This window comes from Danio aesculapii, chromosome 7 (genome assembly GCF_903798145.1).
Source record: "Danio aesculapii chromosome 7, fDanAes4.1, whole genome shotgun sequence".
Classification (NCBI taxonomy): Eukaryota; Metazoa; Chordata; class Actinopteri; order Cypriniformes; family Danionidae; genus Danio; species Danio aesculapii.
The window spans coordinates 20,490,877-20,510,214 of NC_079441.1; the positions used below are offsets into that span (position 1 = coordinate 20,490,877).

Sequence of the window (19,338 nt, forward strand, 5' to 3'; positions counted from 1 at the left end):
CATGTATATTAAAGTAAGGGGAGAATTTCATAGAAATCCCAAGGTCAAAGTATACTTGGTTTTTTTACACATACTTTAGTGCAGTGTTTCCCAACCCTGTTCCTTGAGGCAAACCAACAGTACGTATTTTGGATGTCTCCCTTATCTGAACCATTCATTTCAGGTTTTGGAGTCTTCCAATGTTGAGTTGATTCAGGTGTGTTTGATTAGGGAGAGGTTGAAAATGTGTACTGTTGGTGTGCCTCCAGGAACAGGGTTGGGAAACACTGCTTTAGTGCATCTCGAAGGCTAACTGCAATGTCACAGTGTGACAAAAGCCTTCAAATGTGGCCTTGTTTTCAGGGAAACACAACTAATGGATCTTTTGTGGTCAAGTCTTTACCATGATTCATTCCGTTATAGTGACATTTACACATTTCAATTGTTTGTATTTAATGACACAGGTTAAAAACAACCCATGTGCATCACATGGTTTCCGCTACATTCCTTCTTCCATGGTGGGGCGCCACACCAAAATTCATCCTGCCATGGCTACATTACAGCTTCTCATTCAAAACATTCAGTTGTTGCTGTTTTTTTAAATAGAGGGTTATAAATCGCAACAAAACGTATTAAAAGGTAAGTGAATTATAACAGCGTGAACTTTTCTGTAATCGTAGTAGTGCTGTGCGTTATTTGTTTAACCCTTTACGGCAGGGATCTCCAATCTCACTCCTGGAGGGCCGGTGTCCCTGCAGGGTTTAGCTCCAACTTGCCTGGGCGTTTCAAGTATACCTAGTAAAACCTTGATTAGCTCATTCAGGTGTGTTTGATAAGGGTTGGAGCTAAAATCTGCATGAGACTGGCCCTCCAGGAACAAGTTTGGTGACCCTTGCTTTACGGTGACATGCCACCTGACTGACTGACAGGTGCGCGATGCGTGAGACTAGCAAACACGACGTAGCTTTCAGTTAAGATGAACACAGTTTCTTTAATTATACATTATAGATAAAGGTCTTAGGCTCTGCATACAATGACTTTATCTTGTTAGAGTTTATAGCTGTTTCATTTTACTTAAGGACACGTTAATGCCACTCTGTAGGTCTATTGGAGACATTCATAAATATTCCTAGCAAATCTAATAAATATTGGAGACATACTTGTTGCATAAACGCACTAAATCGCACTTCAGCAGCGTTTATTTGAAAGTGCACAAGAAAATCTGGACTTGAGCGGCATAAATTTGAGGGCGTACAAGATGTTTTGTGCACGAACAGAGGAAATTGGCGCGCAAGCCAAGAGATTTGCAGGCTCGTATTACACAAATGCGATCTTGACTTGTTATACTGCGCTCATGACATTTGTCATGGAAATAATGCCATAGGTAGTTGGTAGATATGTGTAAAATGTCTGCCGCCACAGTTGGAAAAATCCTAGATGAAACACTGCATCAGCCTACATTTTTGCAAAATGTAAAATACATTGCTCTGGGTACATTTTGTTGCACCTTTCAAATGACAAATCCACAAGAGTGCTTTTCAAAATGTTTGCGATCTGACATATTAGCATTAGCATACCAAGTTAAGTCATATCACAGCCACTTACTTTTACTGTACCTTGATTTTGAATTGCTTTTATATCTTTTATCGGACTGTGACTCACTATAGTCCTTTTTCTTCGTTGCTGCATGGAGGAGTAGCTTTGTGAGTAGCGTCTTGCGAACTTCCGTTTACAGCTATTCTCACCTGGAAATATCGATCTAAAAGTAACATTTTGAGTGACTTGCAGAGTTTTTTTATGATTCTTTATTCATCTTTATTATTTATTAACAACTTTATTTTGAAAGATGTGTGTTAAAGTCGATATACTTCTGTCAGATACGGTTCATGCGCCAGAGAAAAAAAAAAACGTTCTCCTAATTTAGTGTCTGTCGTCGGATAAGATATTGAAATATAGCGTCAGTATGGCCGACCTGTCAGCTGTTATACTGTGCTCAGCAGGCTTTTCGATGCACACACAGACACAGACGCACAGGCACGCACACACACACACACAATACATATACATATTCCTGGCATGAAACGTAACAGGAATGTAAGCCAATTTCCAAAAACTAATAATAATAATAATAATAATAATAATAATAATAATAATAATAATAAAAATAATAATAATAATAATAATAATAAATTTTATTTAAAGGCGCCTTTCTGGCAACTCAAGGACACCATTCAATAAAACAAGAGTCATAAAACAACTAGAAAAATAATAGAAAAAATCTACACAACAATAATGCAGATACAATTAAGTATTAAAAGCCATCTTAAATAATACCAATAAAAGTACATTACTGGACACTATGCAAGCTGATTTGCATCTTAACCGTGAGTCGTTTATGTTTCATTTAGTTAGTATTGTGTAGTATTTACCATGTTTTTTCTGTCATTTCAAAATGCCAAACAAATTGTCAAACATTTTGGTTTGTTTGGGTTGGTTATCAAGCTGCCGACCGGAAGTTCAAAGCATCCTGTTTATGCATACACGCAAAGCATAATGGGTCATTTTGTATTCTATGACCAACGTCTAAACTCAAACCTGAGAGCTCCGCATCACAAGTACAACACTTTACAAAGTGAGCTAGACGAGCAAACTGACCACACTGGAAAAGTTGTCAATTTAGATTGATAGGTGAGGCTTATTTGATTACCGTTAAGACGTTTTGTGATATTGTTGGTCTTGTGCTAAGAACTAGACATAATAATCCTTTATTTGTTGATAATATGCTCCTGTAAGTATAATTATGTGTGAAAAGAACCAAAAGTTGTTGGCGTCATACCACCTCATAGCACTCATTTTACGTATGTTAAGTTCGTTTTTGTGCATTAACGAAAATGTAGGCTCAAGCACATATTTCCAATGAGACCGCGTTGGTTAAAAACAGAGAAAGACACTTACTAGGTGCAAGTTTATATATCGTAGTTTTACTTTGTATTATAATTTGCATATAATTAGACCTATTTAAAAAGGTTGTGAATGCTGTTTTGATATCAGATTAATAGTATATCTAAAAAAATAATAATAGTATTTAAATAATATTTTTGCTGCTCTTCAACAATAGCTGCTATACAGTGCAAACACTGTATATGCATGGTAGGAAAAATCAGTCTGCACATGTAAAGGTTGCATTGCATCTGTGGTGCATTGCATTGTGCACATATCTTAGCACTCCCATATAAAATAAAGCATTTTGATAATGGGATTTTGATGATGTCCAAAACAGCCTACTCCTTAAGCTAGCAATATAACACAGAAGTGCACTGTTAACACTCTTGAGTGCCACTCACGATTTGTCTGAAATTGGAAAAAAAATATGTTGAAATGGAAAGAAAAGTAGGCCTGTGATTAGAAAACATTCAGCATTGTGTATCAAAAGCCAATACACAAAAACCGAGAGCACTACTCAGACAAATGACTGCTTTAATATTAACTGAAATCTGTAACTATTGACATTGCCATTAACACACTGTACTTATAACTGAACTCTAGCAAGTGAAGTGACTATGGAAAGCTTTCTCATGATGCCAACTCATCCATATGAGCGCTCACCCTATCCGCCCATCTTTTTTCGCTTTCTGTTCTTTTACTGAACGATTGATTCGGCCTTGAGGGAAAGAAAGAGCCTTCTGATTAATGAATCTTGAAAAAGCCACTGTTTCACATGAAAAATGGCAGCGCACCAAACACAACGCCCAGCGCTTAAAAAAGGAGGAAGAGACGAACAACTCAACAAGCTGAATCGGCCAAGAAAACCATGTCATGCATTTTTTTCTTGAGACTTGAGCTCACCTAATTCCCTCCCTCCTATTTTCTCCCTGAATCCTTCCCTTGGTCGCTTTTGCTCAGTCTTGGCTCAGAGTGGATTTTTTTTTCACTGCTGATTGTGACAATAACAAGAATGAACAAAAAAAGAAAACAAACACCAGTAATCCTTCTATCCTATCATTATCATATACTGTACAAGTACTATTTCACCCTAAAATATAGAAAATTACTACTTTATTCACTGTTTAAAATATTAATTTGAATATTTTTAATAACACAACTCAGGCAAAGTAAATAACAGTTTGTCCCAAGTTAAATACAGTAGTTCTGGTGTCCCTCAGGGTTGTGTGAGCTCATCACTTTTGCTTATGTTATATACTAATGAGTGCTCAAGAAGGCACTCACAGAACTTCATTCTTAAATACTCATTCTTAAATGATATGGTAATTTTAAGTTTGCTGAAAAAACAAGATCCTGTTTCTGCTTATTTTTCAGAAATTGATCCATTTGTTGAGTGGTGTGATGAAAACTTTTTAAAAGTACATACTGAAAAAACAAGAGAAATAATCTTTGATCCCAAGGGTGTTGTCGAGCATTTACCAGTGTTTGTACATAATCAGGAAATCACTCAGGTACAGTCATACAAGTATTTGGGAATTTACATAGATAGGTCTCTTTCATGGGACAATCGCGTCAATTGAATTTATGAAAAAGAATCCCCACCAAAGACTTTATTGTTTACGAAGGTTATTGGTTCTATGATGTTGACAAGAAAATTATGTACTTATTTTATCAGGCTGTATTTGAGTGTCATCAGGTATGGTCTATCTACATGGTATTGGTAATCTTTCTGTAAATCTGAAATAATTTTTTTTTAATATAAATTTTCTTTTTGGCTTCGTCCCTTTATTAATCAGGGGTAGCCACAGCGGAATGAACCGCCAACTTATCCAGGATATGTTTTACACAGCGGATGCCCTTCCAGCTGCAACCCAACACTGGGAAACACCCACACACTCTTGCATTTACACAAATACACAACTGCCAATTTAGCTTATTCAATTCAACCTATACTGCATATCTTTGGACTTTTGGCACTCGTAGGAAACCCACGCAAACACGGGGACAACATGCAAACTCCACACAGAAATGCCAACTGACCCAGCCGAGGTTCAAACCAGCAACCTTCTTGCTGCGAGGCAATTGTGTTACCACCGTGCCACCCTATTATCAGAATTGCTATGAGACTAATAAGATCAGAAACCTTTAACAGTATCCAAACACTCTACGAGCAATGAACCCTGAATGAAGCAAAAAGAATTCTGAACTATCCATCTCATGTACTCTTCCCATGTTATGATCTCTTACCTTACTGTAAGAACTCTTTTATCCCAGTATCAATCAGACTGTTGAAGATTGATGGATAGTGTGCATATGTTTTTATTTGTTTATGTAATACTTTTGCATGTTTGCTTTTAATCATTTTTATTAGGGTTGGGTCGATAGATGATGTTAGACTGTTAGACATCACAATGCATCGGGATCGTTTGAGCTCCAGGCAGTCAGCAGGTGCTTTGAGCACAAACCCCAGAGAGCAGTGCACGTCAGACAGTTTATCAAGGATGTACCATTGGATCGGGTCTCACTATAGTTGTTAACGTGATATTTAATTAATCTTGTCTCTATCTAACGACTCTTCAGTCTTTTGAATCTATCAGGCATCGTGTCACAGCATTAGTACACTGCTTCAATCTTGCACTTTCATACTTGTACTTAGTAATTTTAGCGAAAACTCAGATACTATTGGTTGGTTGCTGCTGGTTGTGCACCTTTTTTACCAACCAAGTTTGTCAACGCCATTATAACGACACAGATCAATCTGCCTATTCATGCCAGCGTCCCGCGGAATAAGTTATTGACATGTTGACAGTTATTGACATCCAATAATTTTAATTACTTAAAGCAAAATCATTTTCATGTTGACTTTTTGGCACTCAAACCCATTTAATTTTCAATTTAAATTCTGGAAAAAAAATACGTTTTGTGTGACGCAGTGGCGCAGTAGGTAGTGGTGTCACCTCACAGCAAGAAGGTCACTGGTTCGAGCCTCGGCTGGGTCAGTTGGCATTTCTTTGTGGAGTTTGCATGTTCTCCCTGCATTCGCGTGGGTTTCCCCCGGGTGCTCCGGTTTTCCCCACAGTCCAAAGATATGTGGTACAGGTGAATTGGGTAGGCTAAATTGTCCGTAGTGTATGAGTGTGAGTGAGTGTGTATGGATGTTTCCCAGAGATGGGTTGTGGCTGCAAGCGCATCTGCTGCGTAAAAACATGTTCTGGATAAGTTGGCGGTTCATTCCGCTGTGGCGACCCCGGATTAATAAAGGGACTAAGCTGAAAAGAAAATGAATGAATGAAGTAAGTTTTGTTTATTTTTTCATGTTAGGTTCAAAGAAGACGCGCCAAGACTTCACTTCTAAAAAGACATACTGTACCACAGTCTATAACTAGAACTATATACCAGCACTATAGCACTAGAACAGCACTGGAGCGAAAAAGATAGGGGGGTTAAAAGCGTACTTTCAGAAAGAGTACATAGTGCATCAGGGAGTGAGTGCAGATCCTTGATTAGCTGCTCCTTTCTCCATCCGCTCTTCTTTCACTTGTGGTTCAACCAATACACCTGCTGCACTGATCTAGGACCAGCCGCTGTGCTCTAATATTGACATAGGTCAAGTGGCCAACCCTGCACTGCAGAGGAGTATTTGGACCAGCAGGGCTCTGAAGAATAAAAAAAGCAAGCCAGAGAGTGAGGGAGAGAGACTATAGAGACAGAGAGAGAGGCTCTAGCCATCACATCATACTCCCAAAGTGCAGCACTGTCACCCTCCTTAACCTACATAACCAACCAGCCAGAGACATGCAGTCATGTCCTCAGCATGGAAATGCCTCTAGACACAAAGGAAAAGAGGGGGGTGGGGAGATAAAATAATGGAACGGTATTCGTACATGACTTTTCATGTCAACATCAAGTTGGGTATCGTCAACTCTGTTAAAGCACCATGGAAGATATTAAGGTCCAATCCCAATTCTATTTTTTTTACCCGACCCATTCCATTGGCCCTTGAAACAGAGTGTGAAGGGCTTCAAATTTACCCCTAAGAAAAGGGACACCACTACAGCACCTGCACTTGTCATCATATGTCATTGCAATCTCTTACTTTATATGAGATCGATGACGGTGACTGCTGTAGTTATTCCAGTTGCGTTATTTTTTGTTATTTATCTTCAGAAAATCACTAAAGGCAACGATATCAGGATATCTTTACGATATAACGTGGCAAAAAGCTATATGAAGAATAGTGTCATATAGAATTGCAAAATATGAGCAAAAAAATTTAGTTTATTCAATTTTAATAATTAATTACTTTTTAAATATATATTTGTATTATTATTATATGATTTTATTTAATGTAAATTTAAATCATTTATTAATTATTTACAGTAGCTACGTTTCCATCCATCTACTTTTCCACTTATTTTTCCACCTTTATACCCAAAATGCGCATTAAAAAATCAGTTGATGGAAACACCAAGATGCGCATAAATTTTTAAAAATAAGCATAGAAAGCATATGCACATAACTAGCAAGATAAACTTTTTATTTGATAAGAAAAGATGGGAATAAACTACGATGAAATTCAAAATTTAAAAAGGTCATGTGATTTTGTTATAAGAGATCATGTGATGATAAAAACGCATATGCAGACTGAGCACATTGTAAAACATCTGAAATGTTGTTTTGTTTATTCTAAGACGCTGTAACCATTTCAGTATTAGTGTTATTATATTATTAATTACCTCCAGAATGGTCAAAAGCACCTGTGCTCCATGTCTCACGCCTTCAAAAACCACTACGTGTTCATTGCGTGTCAGCATCATCTTCTGAAGCGCATATCATTTATCACATAAGGAAAAGATTCAAACAGCTTCTCCTAATGCAGCAAATTCCGTTTTTCCTGTTGATATTTGGTGTCAGTTAATCAGAAAGTGACTATTTGTTCTCTTTGACTCGTTAGATGGAAACACTGCTTTATTCGCATGTTTTTTATGCGATATTTTGCGAATAAATTTAACTCTGATTTTTGGATGTAAACATAGCTAGTGATTACTGCATTCTAATATCTGCATAAACATATTGAGAAGACAAGCTGAGATTTGTTTATTTATAACCATGAATTTCATTGAATTCTTGATTTCAGTAAAAAGAATATATATATATATATATATATATATATATATATATATATATATATATATATATATATATATATATATATATATATATATATATATATATATATATATATATATATATTTGTTTTTACTTTTCATTCCTTTTTAAAATATGTATACAAATTTCAATTTTAAATATCAAGATGTTTGGTTTCTTTTCGAATTGAAAATAACATTTAGAAATACATTTTATTTACTTTTAATTTGCATTATTTCTATCTCTCTTTCCCCGCTTTTTTGGAAATTCCTAGAAAAATTACCGGACCTGATACAAATAAATGCTTTAGTGATACTGTGCAGACATGAACACATAATACTTCCAAGTACAATCATTCAAAATACTTTAAAAAACTCCTTTTCATGTTGACTTTTTGGCACACATATCCATTTCATATTGACTTTAGAAGAGAGAGACAGAAAAGCAGAGGTGAAGGCAAAAGAAAATAAGAGACAGAATGTTCAGTGCTTCATTATGGTCTCCGGCAACCTGTCTGTGACAATCGGTTGTCATATTACTGGCCGTTATGATGGTGGCACTTACTGCACTGTCTAACGCCCATTATACATTAACATTCAGACAAGGGCACAGACAGACCCAGGCATTCACAGCAGACAGTAAAACACACATAACTATCTCAACAAATAACACAATCGGACAGGGAAGTCATAGAAACAGGTTGTTGTACTGATTGAATGGCTGGATCTTGAGATCATGGAGACCCTCATGCTGACCAGATTAACATCAATATGCAACATATATCTATTTCCCAGAATTCAGTGTTACCAGGAGTAGCCACTTGCTATAAGAGCAGCCATTTGGCTTAATATTCATATTGTGTGCGTGTGTGAGCAAGTGTGTGAGCAGAACAGGATGAAAATGGTGTAATAGCCCACTCAGTGTATTTCAACCTGCTACTCTGATGGTGAATACATTGCTGGAATAGCGTTGGAGGATAGACTAGCAACAAACGCTTCTATTTATATCCCTAAAATTTGACGGAATATGATTACAGATATAAGTGCAAGTGTCTGTGTGTGTGAATGCGCGTGTCTTACATAATAAATATACTAATCTAGCTGAGCGTCATCGTGCAATGCGGATTTACTCAAATCCCCTCAACAGCAGGAAGAGGAAATCAGGCCATAGACGTGAAGTGACCTTGCTGCGCTGGGCATGTGATGCCTGGTGGTGACTAAACAGAATATCAATGTGGATCGATGTCATCCAGACATATCTCTATCAATACTTCAGCGACACCTGGGTGTTGGGCCTGCAATGATTTTCCTTTAGATGGATGGGTGGAATTAACAAACACCGGATGATGAATTGAGCGCTGCATTTTAAACAGATTTCTAAACATAAACAAGAAAATAGTTACCTAACATCATCCCCATCGGAGTTTTTATATATTTAGACTGTTCTTATTAACACTGAATGAATTTCACAGTGTCAAGCCCTAGAAATCTGGGATCTGCTCCGGCTGTTTGTACTGTGGGCTTATCCTTCCCGTCAAACACACTCGGGGAGCTGACAAATCTGCCATAATAAGTGTTGGGTTAAAAGAGTTGTGTGTAATTATTTTTTTATGTTAGAATTTTTTATTTTTTTTTGTAGAGACAGATAAAAGTAAGCAATTTGACTTTCTGGAATATGAAGTGGAGCGAGGGGTGTTTGAGAAAGCCTGGTGTTTCCTGCAACACTTTCATATATACGTTTGCACATTTTTATATATTACTTTTTTCAATATTCTTTCTGTAGTCATATTGCCAGCTAAACATCAGTGTTGTTGCTTTCTTTTCAATAGAGATTAATCATTGTATTAAGTTGATTACACTTGGCTAAAAAACTTTTTATGAAATTAAATATGAAATTATTATTTCAAACTAATTGTTTATTATTAAACAGTGAGAGACAAAATTTGTGCAAATAGTATTTGGGAAATGGTTTGCTGAACCTTTTTTCCATATGCTGTACAGTATTTGGTTTATTTTTATTTTCCTAATATGCTTTTAATATATTTAGAAATGTTTTATGTAAAGTACAGTGGTCAATAATCATTTGAAAAGTTCCAGATTGTTTTAGCAAAATATGTGTAATTTCTGCTTAATTTGACAACAAATATACCTTTCTTAAAGAAACTTTCTTCCCTTATAAGAAATATTTTTGGAGTGGAAAGATCTTTAAAGAACCGTCAATGCCAAGAATGAGTGTGTATATATATTTTTTATTTTTAATCGTCTGGGTAAAAAAACATATATATATATATATATACATACATATATATACATACATATATACATACATATATATACATACATATATATACATACATATATACATACATATATATACATACATATATATACATACATATATATACATATATATATATATATATATATATATATATATATATATATATATATATATATATACATACATATATATATATATATATATACATACATATATATATATATATATATATATATATATACATACATACATACATACATACATACATATATATATATATATATATATATATACATACATACATACATATATATACATACATACATACATATATATATATATACATATACATATATATATATATATATATATATATATATATATATATATATATATATATATATATATATATATATATTATACATCTTTTAATATTTGAATATTATACATCTCTTAATATTTGAATATTTTACATCTTTAAAAATTTGAATTCTGGAAGGTGACTTTTAAGTATTGAATTTAAGTATGTGTGTGAAGTATTTTTAGCTGAGATATTCATAAATTTTTTTCCTTCGGCTTAGTCCCTTACTTATCAGGGGTCGCCACAGCAGAATGAACCGCCAACTTATCCAGCATATGTTTTACACAGTGGATGCCCTTCCAGCTTCAACCCAGTACTGGGAAACACCCATACACACTTATTTACACACACACACACACTATTGCCAATTTAGTTTATTCTTTTCACCTATAACGCATGTCTTTGCACTGTGGGGCAACCAGAGCACCCGGAGGAAAACCTACACCAACAGGAACGGTATAACAGAAAATTTAAAACCTAGACTTTTCCAAACCACCACGGTAAACCTTGAAACCAGTTATCATCCCATGTCTATCTGGAAGCACAAGTAACCTGTTCAGAAATGTATGATTTTTGCAGAGCTGCACTTCTCCTCAAAGTCTTACATGCCAACAGTCTCCTTACACACTGAGGGATGTGAATGTGAATGTGTTTAAGTCTAAGCATGTTATGGAATAAAATCACTGTCATTAATATTTCGTGCGTAAATAAAATTCACGCATCCGTAATGAAAAAATCGTGAAGGAAAACGGAGCGTACTCGTAATTTTACAAGGCTACAATTCCCAAATCTGCGATTAGAACAGACACAGATACGACATTTTGTTTTTCTGTTTGTTTATGACTGATAAATTTACGATGGGTGTACTTTACACACACGAATTACAGTTTCACCACGGACATGAAGTCCTGATTACGAGTACGAATCAAACAGCGAGACTTCACTGTCAAAATTACGTCACCGCTGTCACAGGCATTAATAAACAAGCGAGAGTCATCGATCAGCGCCTGCTGGACGTTCGAGCTTACACACACCGTCTCAGATAAGATTTCTGTTATTCCCTCTTTGAGAAATGTCCGTCATGAGCTGTAATAAAGGTTGAGACTTAATGAGGTCCATTTTCGCTGTGTTTCTTGGACATTTTACAGAATCAAAATTAAGAACGGGCCGAGGATAGAGAGCTAACATAATGTCAGTTAACGTTACAGGCAGCGAGCGCAGAGTCTCTCAGTGAATCACTGAACGGTGTTCAACTATAACAGGACATCTGTTGATTAAGTCACCTTTTTTAAAGCCAGATCGAATATTGATCTATTATGTAATGAAGATATCAGCAAAAGGCAGTTTAAATATTTGAGGGTTTGTGCTCACCAGAAATTTGTAACGTTAAACATTTATGAGACTATGAATCAAAATAAATAAATGTTAAATATGTGACCCCGGACCACAAAACCAGACATGAGGGGCAATCATCTGAAACAGACCTGTATGTCATCTGAAAGCTGAATAATTAAGCTCCTCATTGATGTATGGAGAGGAGGTGACAAGATCAGATATATATATATATATATATATATATATATATATATATATATATATATATATATATATATATATATATATATATATATATATATTATCTTTAAATTTGTACAAAGTAAGGTATTAGTAACTATTGATATAAATGTTTGTTATGTTATTTGTTATTATCTGTTTGTTATATTACTTGATTAAACTATTAGTTACATTATATTGTACTATACTATAATTAATAAACTATTACCATAAACATTTATATTACCATTTAGCCGTATACTATTCGGTGTGTTTCTCTCTTTCCATGTGTGTTTGTTCTATATTGGTGATTGTTTAATTACCACATTATATTTTGCTTATTCTGGTTTATTTAAAGTTAATTAATTGATAAGAGTAAAACTGTTCTTTGTTTTATCTACCTATACTGGATAAATCTGTCTAATTTAATTTGTGTTCTCTGGTGATCTTAGAGTATTTGAGAGTTATTTAAACAGTTAAAATAGGTGACTTAATCAACATATGTCATGTTATAGTTCAGGGATTCACTGAGAGACTCTGCGCTCGCTGCCTGTAAAGTTAACTGACATTATGTTAGCTCTCTATTCTCGGCCTGTTCTTCATTTTGATTCTGTAAAATTTCCAAGAAACACAGCGATATAGGACCTCATTAGGTCTCAACCGTTATTACAGCTCATGACGGACATTTCTCAAAGAGGGAATAACAGAAATCTTATCTGAGACGGTGTGTGTAAGCTCGAACGTCCAGCAGGCGCGCCGTTGTGATCGATGACTCTCGCTTGTTTATTAATGCCTGTGGAAACGGTGAGGTAATTTTGACAGTGAAGTCTCGCTGTTTGATTCGTACTCGTAATCAGGACTTCATGTCCGTGGTGAAACTGTAATTCGTGTGTGTAAAGTACACCCATCGTAAATTTATCAGTCATAAACAAACAGAAAAACAAAATGTTGTATATGTGTCTGTTCTAATCGCAGATTTGGGAATTGTACCCTCGTAAAATTACGAGTACGCTCCGTTTTCCTTTACAATTTTATAATTACGGATGCGTGAATTTTATTTACGCATGAAATATTAATGACAGTGATTTTATTCCATACATGTACCCAATGGTTTCATTCACGTCTTTAATCCGCTTGGCCCTCTTCACTGGTCTGTTTTATAATTCCAGCTTTTGAGTATACTTCACAAACCACCGCAGCCACATGTGTGAATGTGATTCTTCAAAGCATTTGACCTTCATCTAACCTCAAAACGACAGCCCATGAGAAAAGATAAGTGAGATGCGGTGAACAAAAAGAATAGAACAATCTATCGAAGAGGGAGCGAGGTAAAAAACACAAACCTGGAGAGACAGGTGGACCATCACACCCTAGCGAGGACATAAATCTCATTAAAATGGCTGCCGAGTGCTGACATGATGGCCAGCACTGACTTAAAGCTCTGAGATGCATGACCAGAGAAAATCCTGTATGTGTGTGTATGTGTGTGTGCGTTTGTGAGAGAATCCTGCTTTTATCTCGCTCTCCTTCCCCTTCAATCTCTATACCTTACATCAGAACATCACACAGCTCTGATCCAAGACCGCTAAACACCTGGATAGGTTCTGCAGATGTAAGCTTCACACACACACACAACAAAAGCAGATAGAAATGACATGAACCAGGAGAAACCATCAAATCTGACCTTTTGACAGCCCTACCTTTTATCCCCCAGCTTAATTCATCCGTGACAATACAACACACACACACACACACACACACACACACACACACATACACGTAGCCTCATCCAAGCATAAACGAATCCAGTGAGCTGCTCTGAATGAACAGATTCCGGGCAAAGTGAGCAAACGGTGAGGTAAATATGGCGTATGCGGTCTTAGTATTAGACTACAGAGAAATCAGTAACTATCAGATGAACACATGGAGATTCGAGAGCCTGGTGTCCAACTCCCTATCTGGCTCAGTTCAGCCCATCTGTTGCAGGGTACGAGACCAGCAAACACACACACATACTTCTGCGCGCATCTACACCCATATGTTTGGGCTCTCCGTCTTGTGAGATCACAGAGTCTGCACTCACTCCAGTAAGGCATCACACACATAAAACACATGCACACATGCTCATATATCCTCCAACGATGTGGCCTCCTGCCTCCCCGTCTTTAATCAGTTCACTGAAATCAATTAGAGCTCATTGATCCGCTGCTTCTGCATGAATAAACAAGACATGCTGTCTGGTGCTGGTGCTGCTGCTGCTAACACACACACACACACACACACACACCCATGCACACATACAAGCACAGCCAAAAGCTGAAATAACACGTCCACATATTGCATCACTGTACACAAATCTGCTATTGAAGACACATATGCTATATGATTTCACTCTTTCAGTCAAGATACAGAATGCCACTGTATACCACTACACACATTCTAGAGACTTGTGCACGTTTAACTTGTTTGGGGAACTACTATTATTCCAGCATTATGATGAGCCCTATAAATAAATTAAGTTGTTTACTAAATATAGTATAAAAGAACTGTGCTGCTCTGAATTACTTTCAGACTATTGCCTGAATTACTCATGTAAATTTTGGTTCCAAAACCATGTAATCAGTACTTTTTGACAGTTATTTTTAATAACAGATCAATTTATTAGATGAATGTTATTTGACTAAAATAAGTGAAAATAAGTAAAACTGACAAAAAAAGCAAACAAACAAACAAAAAAAAACATTTTTATATAAACTACCAGTCAAAAGTTTGGGGTCAGTAGGATTTTTAAACGTTTTTAAAATAAGCTTATCCTGCTCACCAAGGCTGCATTTATTTAATTAAAAATACAGAAAAAAATTTACAATTATAAAATGTTATTGCACTATAAAATAACTGTTCAAAAGTAGTATTTCATTTAATTTAATAATTTATTGATTTTAAAGATGAATTTTCAGCTTCATTACTCCAGTTTTCCGAGTCACATGATCCTTCAGAAATCACTCTAATATGAATTATTATTATTGATATTATTATTATTATTATTAATGGTAATAGTAATAAAAGCAATAATGACTGGAGTAATAATTTCATTTGAAACTACGTGCAATAAGAAAGCAGTTATTTACAATTTTATTAAATGTTTAACAATTTAACAATTGCTTTACATTTAATAAATGCCACCTTGATGAACAGAATATCTCCTGCTAATCAAAATGAAGAATGTTTTTGTGAAAATAAATAAATTAATAACACAGATTCATTAAAACCTCAACCTAAATGCTTTACTAATACTTTCTTGTCAGAATGGGAGCAAACTCTTTGTATCCGTGTACTACCACACTGTACAGTCTTATAAATAAACATTAACTATTAGCATTGATGATTCCATGAAGAACTATTAACATCTATGGAACTTCTCATCTTCAGGGAACCGTCACATTCCGCCAATGTTTCTTTAGAGTGGAATAATATTCTTTAGACCAGGGGTGCTCAACCCTGTTACTGGAGATCTGCCTTCCTGCAGAGTTCAGCTCCAATCCTGACCAAACCCAACTAAACCAAGTAAAGCCGCGATCATACTGGACCATACTGGACTTCCATTCATACGCACGCGAATGTGTCTGACCGGAAATGCAAGCTCGTGTGACAAGTTTCTCAGTTCGCTGCATTGCAAAGTTCAAGCTTGGTGAACTCTAACCTGCGAAATCACATCACGTGACTACCTGAGACCAATCGAAGATCAAAACATGACCTCTCTGGACAGAAATATGGACCAATAAAGGTCCTTTTTGCAGCATCGTACAACAGAATTTCACATGCTCCAACTCTAGTGACCACAGCATTAGAGGGATCTGAAGGAGGACTTGCTAATTAAAGACAGGTGTGTTTGATCAAGCTTTCAGCTGAACTTTGCAGGAAGGTAGATCTCCAGGAACAGGATTCAACACCCCTGCGTTGGAAAATCAGCTACTAAACCATTTAAAAGGTTCTTAGAGGTCCTCAGTCCTGTTCCTGGAGATCTACCTTCATGCAGAACTCAGCTCCAACCCTGAATAAACATAACCTTTCCAACTAAGGATCTGAAGGAGCAGTTGATAATTACACACATGTGTGTTTGATCAGGGTTTAAACTAAACTCTCCATAAAAGTACATATCCAGGAAGAGGGTTAAGGACCACTGCTCTACAGCATCACTTTGAAAACCCTTTTTGGTAATTTCTTCTTTTTGGTAATTCCAAAAAGAGTGCAAGCTGCAATGTAATAGTATTTAAAATGAACTGTTCATGGTGGTTATCTAGGATCCATCAGATATAGTCCAAAACTCACACAGCTCAAACTCTACTTTATTCCGACGAGTGGAAAAATGAACATCTACAGTTACAAATCAGTCCAACACAAGGACACTCACAGAGTTGCTTCCATCCATTACACTGCTCCCAAATGACATACTGAGCTCCATATCTGCTATTTGGGCCAGAGAGAGAGAGAGGCAGAGAAGAGAGAGAGAGAGAGAGCTCAGAATCCCCTGTTCACAGAACAGAGCGCTTCTGTCTCTTCTCAATTCTGCTATCCACTAGGTTTGCAATGGCCATACTAGGATAGCATATAAATGTGGCCCATTCTTTCAGACCATGCGTGTGTGTGTGTGTGTGTGTGTGGTAACTGCTGCTCTTGCTTCGACCTCTCCTCCAATCAAATGTTCGGCACATCAGTGAACCAGCGATTACTTGTCTTTGATATACGGTGATAGGTTTATGTTCCTGTGTGTGTAAGCGTGTGTGTGTGTGTTGCAGGAGAAGGATGCTGGGGAGTGATTCCTTCATAATCTAATTGTGGTGCTTTATGATGTAAAAGCACTTTTAACTATGAAAAAGAAAGAGGCAATAAGTTGACAATATTATAAATGTGCAGCTGAGAGCAGGCAGTGTTGTTTCTAATACCGAAACATGATTATGAAATGAAAACATGATTGATATCCTCCCAAATAAGTAATAGCAAAATAAGTGACTAATGTTTATATATATATATATATGTTTATTTATAACATATTTAACATATTTTTTATTTAACGTATCTTTTAACAATTTAACTTCACATTTTTTAATTGCATTTTTAGTTTTGCATTTGCTTCAAATTTACTTAATATTTTGAATTGATCTGAATTAAGATGTTTGATGGTGGGTGATGGGAAGGAGGTGGAATAAAATATATTATTATTTTTGATTGGTATTACAACTCATAGAGGTTGGTACTAGTTGCACTTGCATCCATTCAGTTTCAAAGTGTTTCATTTGATGATTTCAGAATTAGTTTAATTTGTAGCAAATCATTTTCAGAGTAATGTATCAAAGTTTGAGACACACTACATTTAATGGATGTTACAAAAATGAGGATAGATAGATAGATAGATAGATAGATAGATAGATAGATAGATAGATAGATAGATAGATAGATAGATAGATAGATAGATAGATAGATAGATGATAGTTAGATAGATAGATAGAAAGAAAGAAAGAAATGTTTTTACTGATTGAAATTAAAATGGGTCAGTAATATCGCTACACAAAACCTTGCACGCGACAGCGCGTGCCCGTTGTGCCCCAATTGGAACGCGCGCGGATGAAGCGCCTGTCGCTCTGCATTTCGGAAATGGCATTCAGAACAGGTTGCAGCACCACAGTTTAAACAGCAAAAAGTGGATATATATATCAAGGTTACATATATTTCTCTTTACAACATCAACATTCAACGTACTTTCCAACAAAAAGCGCTGCTTATTATAAAACAGTCTGTGTAGAGCAGTGTGAGTTTTATAATATATTTTACAGAAATGTCTTTACCTGGCAATGAGCCGCAGGAAGAAATCCGAGGTCTACGTGTAGGCTACTGGAGATCTATGGGTATTTCCTCGTTTTCCAAGTCGCTGGTCAGCGCAATTCCATCAGCCTGAGCTCGGAATAAACCACAAGATTCTCCGTTGTCCGAGAACAGCAGCAAATGTTTCACGGTTTCTCCCGACAACACCCCAACACGAGACACATTCAGACGAAACCTCAAAAGTGAAGAATTGTGCGCGCGCGTAGCTCGACCAACGGAACGTCTGTGTAAATGAAGTCTAGTTGAATGTGTCCGTTAAAAACGCTGGTTTGGAATCGTCAGCCAGCTTCTCCCATCATAGCGCATATGGTGACAAGATGAAACAACAAACACGAATTCACTTCTACGACCTGTTTCCCAGCTCTGTGCGTCTAATCAACACTCTCTTTCCGTTTTAACATATTGACGGGATATAATTTCGGATTTCCGGCAACAAACGCCGATTTATCGCACCGACTTTACCAGCCGAGTCTCGAGTTTAATCTAACGGCATTTCGGACGTCTGATTCCAGTTACTGAAGGCGGTCGTGGTGTTCACCGGCTCCGCTGTCGTTTTCCCGTGATTCCCGGAGCCTTTGCGATGAGAGAGATGCTGTGAGGTTTTTGATTGCCCGTCGTGCTCTCTCTCTCTCTCTCTCTCTCTCCCTTTCTAATGCGCGTTCACGTTGCAGTGACGCTCTGTATCCAAGCTGCGCTGTCGCTGTGACAACGCGCGCGTTCTTCACACCGGCCTCTCAGCATCACCGCATTCCTGTGTGCTCGTGCACTGGCGGACACACGACTCAAAGACTCCGGCGAGTGACGGCCACGGCAGTGCTGTCAAAACAAACAAACAAAAAACAAGGACAATATTCACATACGACAGGATTTGTTTGATTTTTCTCCTTCCTCGCGCACGAGGTCATCCTGGGTTCTGCATCAGAATGACGTCACGGCATTTTAAAGTGGCAGAAGCTCTTCTTGTTCAGCGTCACCAGATCCAAACTGGATGATGGAGAGCTTTTTTTATAGCTATTATGGACTTCTCGGTTTGTTATTAGCCTGGAAACGTGCATCCTTTTAACCCAAAGTATGGCACTTGCCATATAACATTTTTAACGGTTACTTTTAAAAAGTTTTTTGTTATTATTTAAAATTTATTTGAATAAAATCTAAATTTATTTATCATATTTATTTTAAAATCATATTAGTTT

General features: G+C 36.5%; 1 protein-coding gene across 1 annotated transcript in view; it reads right to left on the reverse strand.

Annotated features, from left to right (window-relative positions):
* Positions 1 to 18,767, reverse strand: part of nlgn2a (neuroligin 2a) — a 323,599-nt gene extending 304,832 nt beyond the window's left edge. The window contains exon 1 of the mRNA XM_056461239.1: positions 18,109 to 18,767. The gene's annotated coding sequence lies outside the window, so the exon portion shown is untranslated. The remainder of the gene's footprint in view (positions 1 to 18,108) is intronic.
* Positions 18,768 to 19,338: the final 571 nt, after the last annotated feature.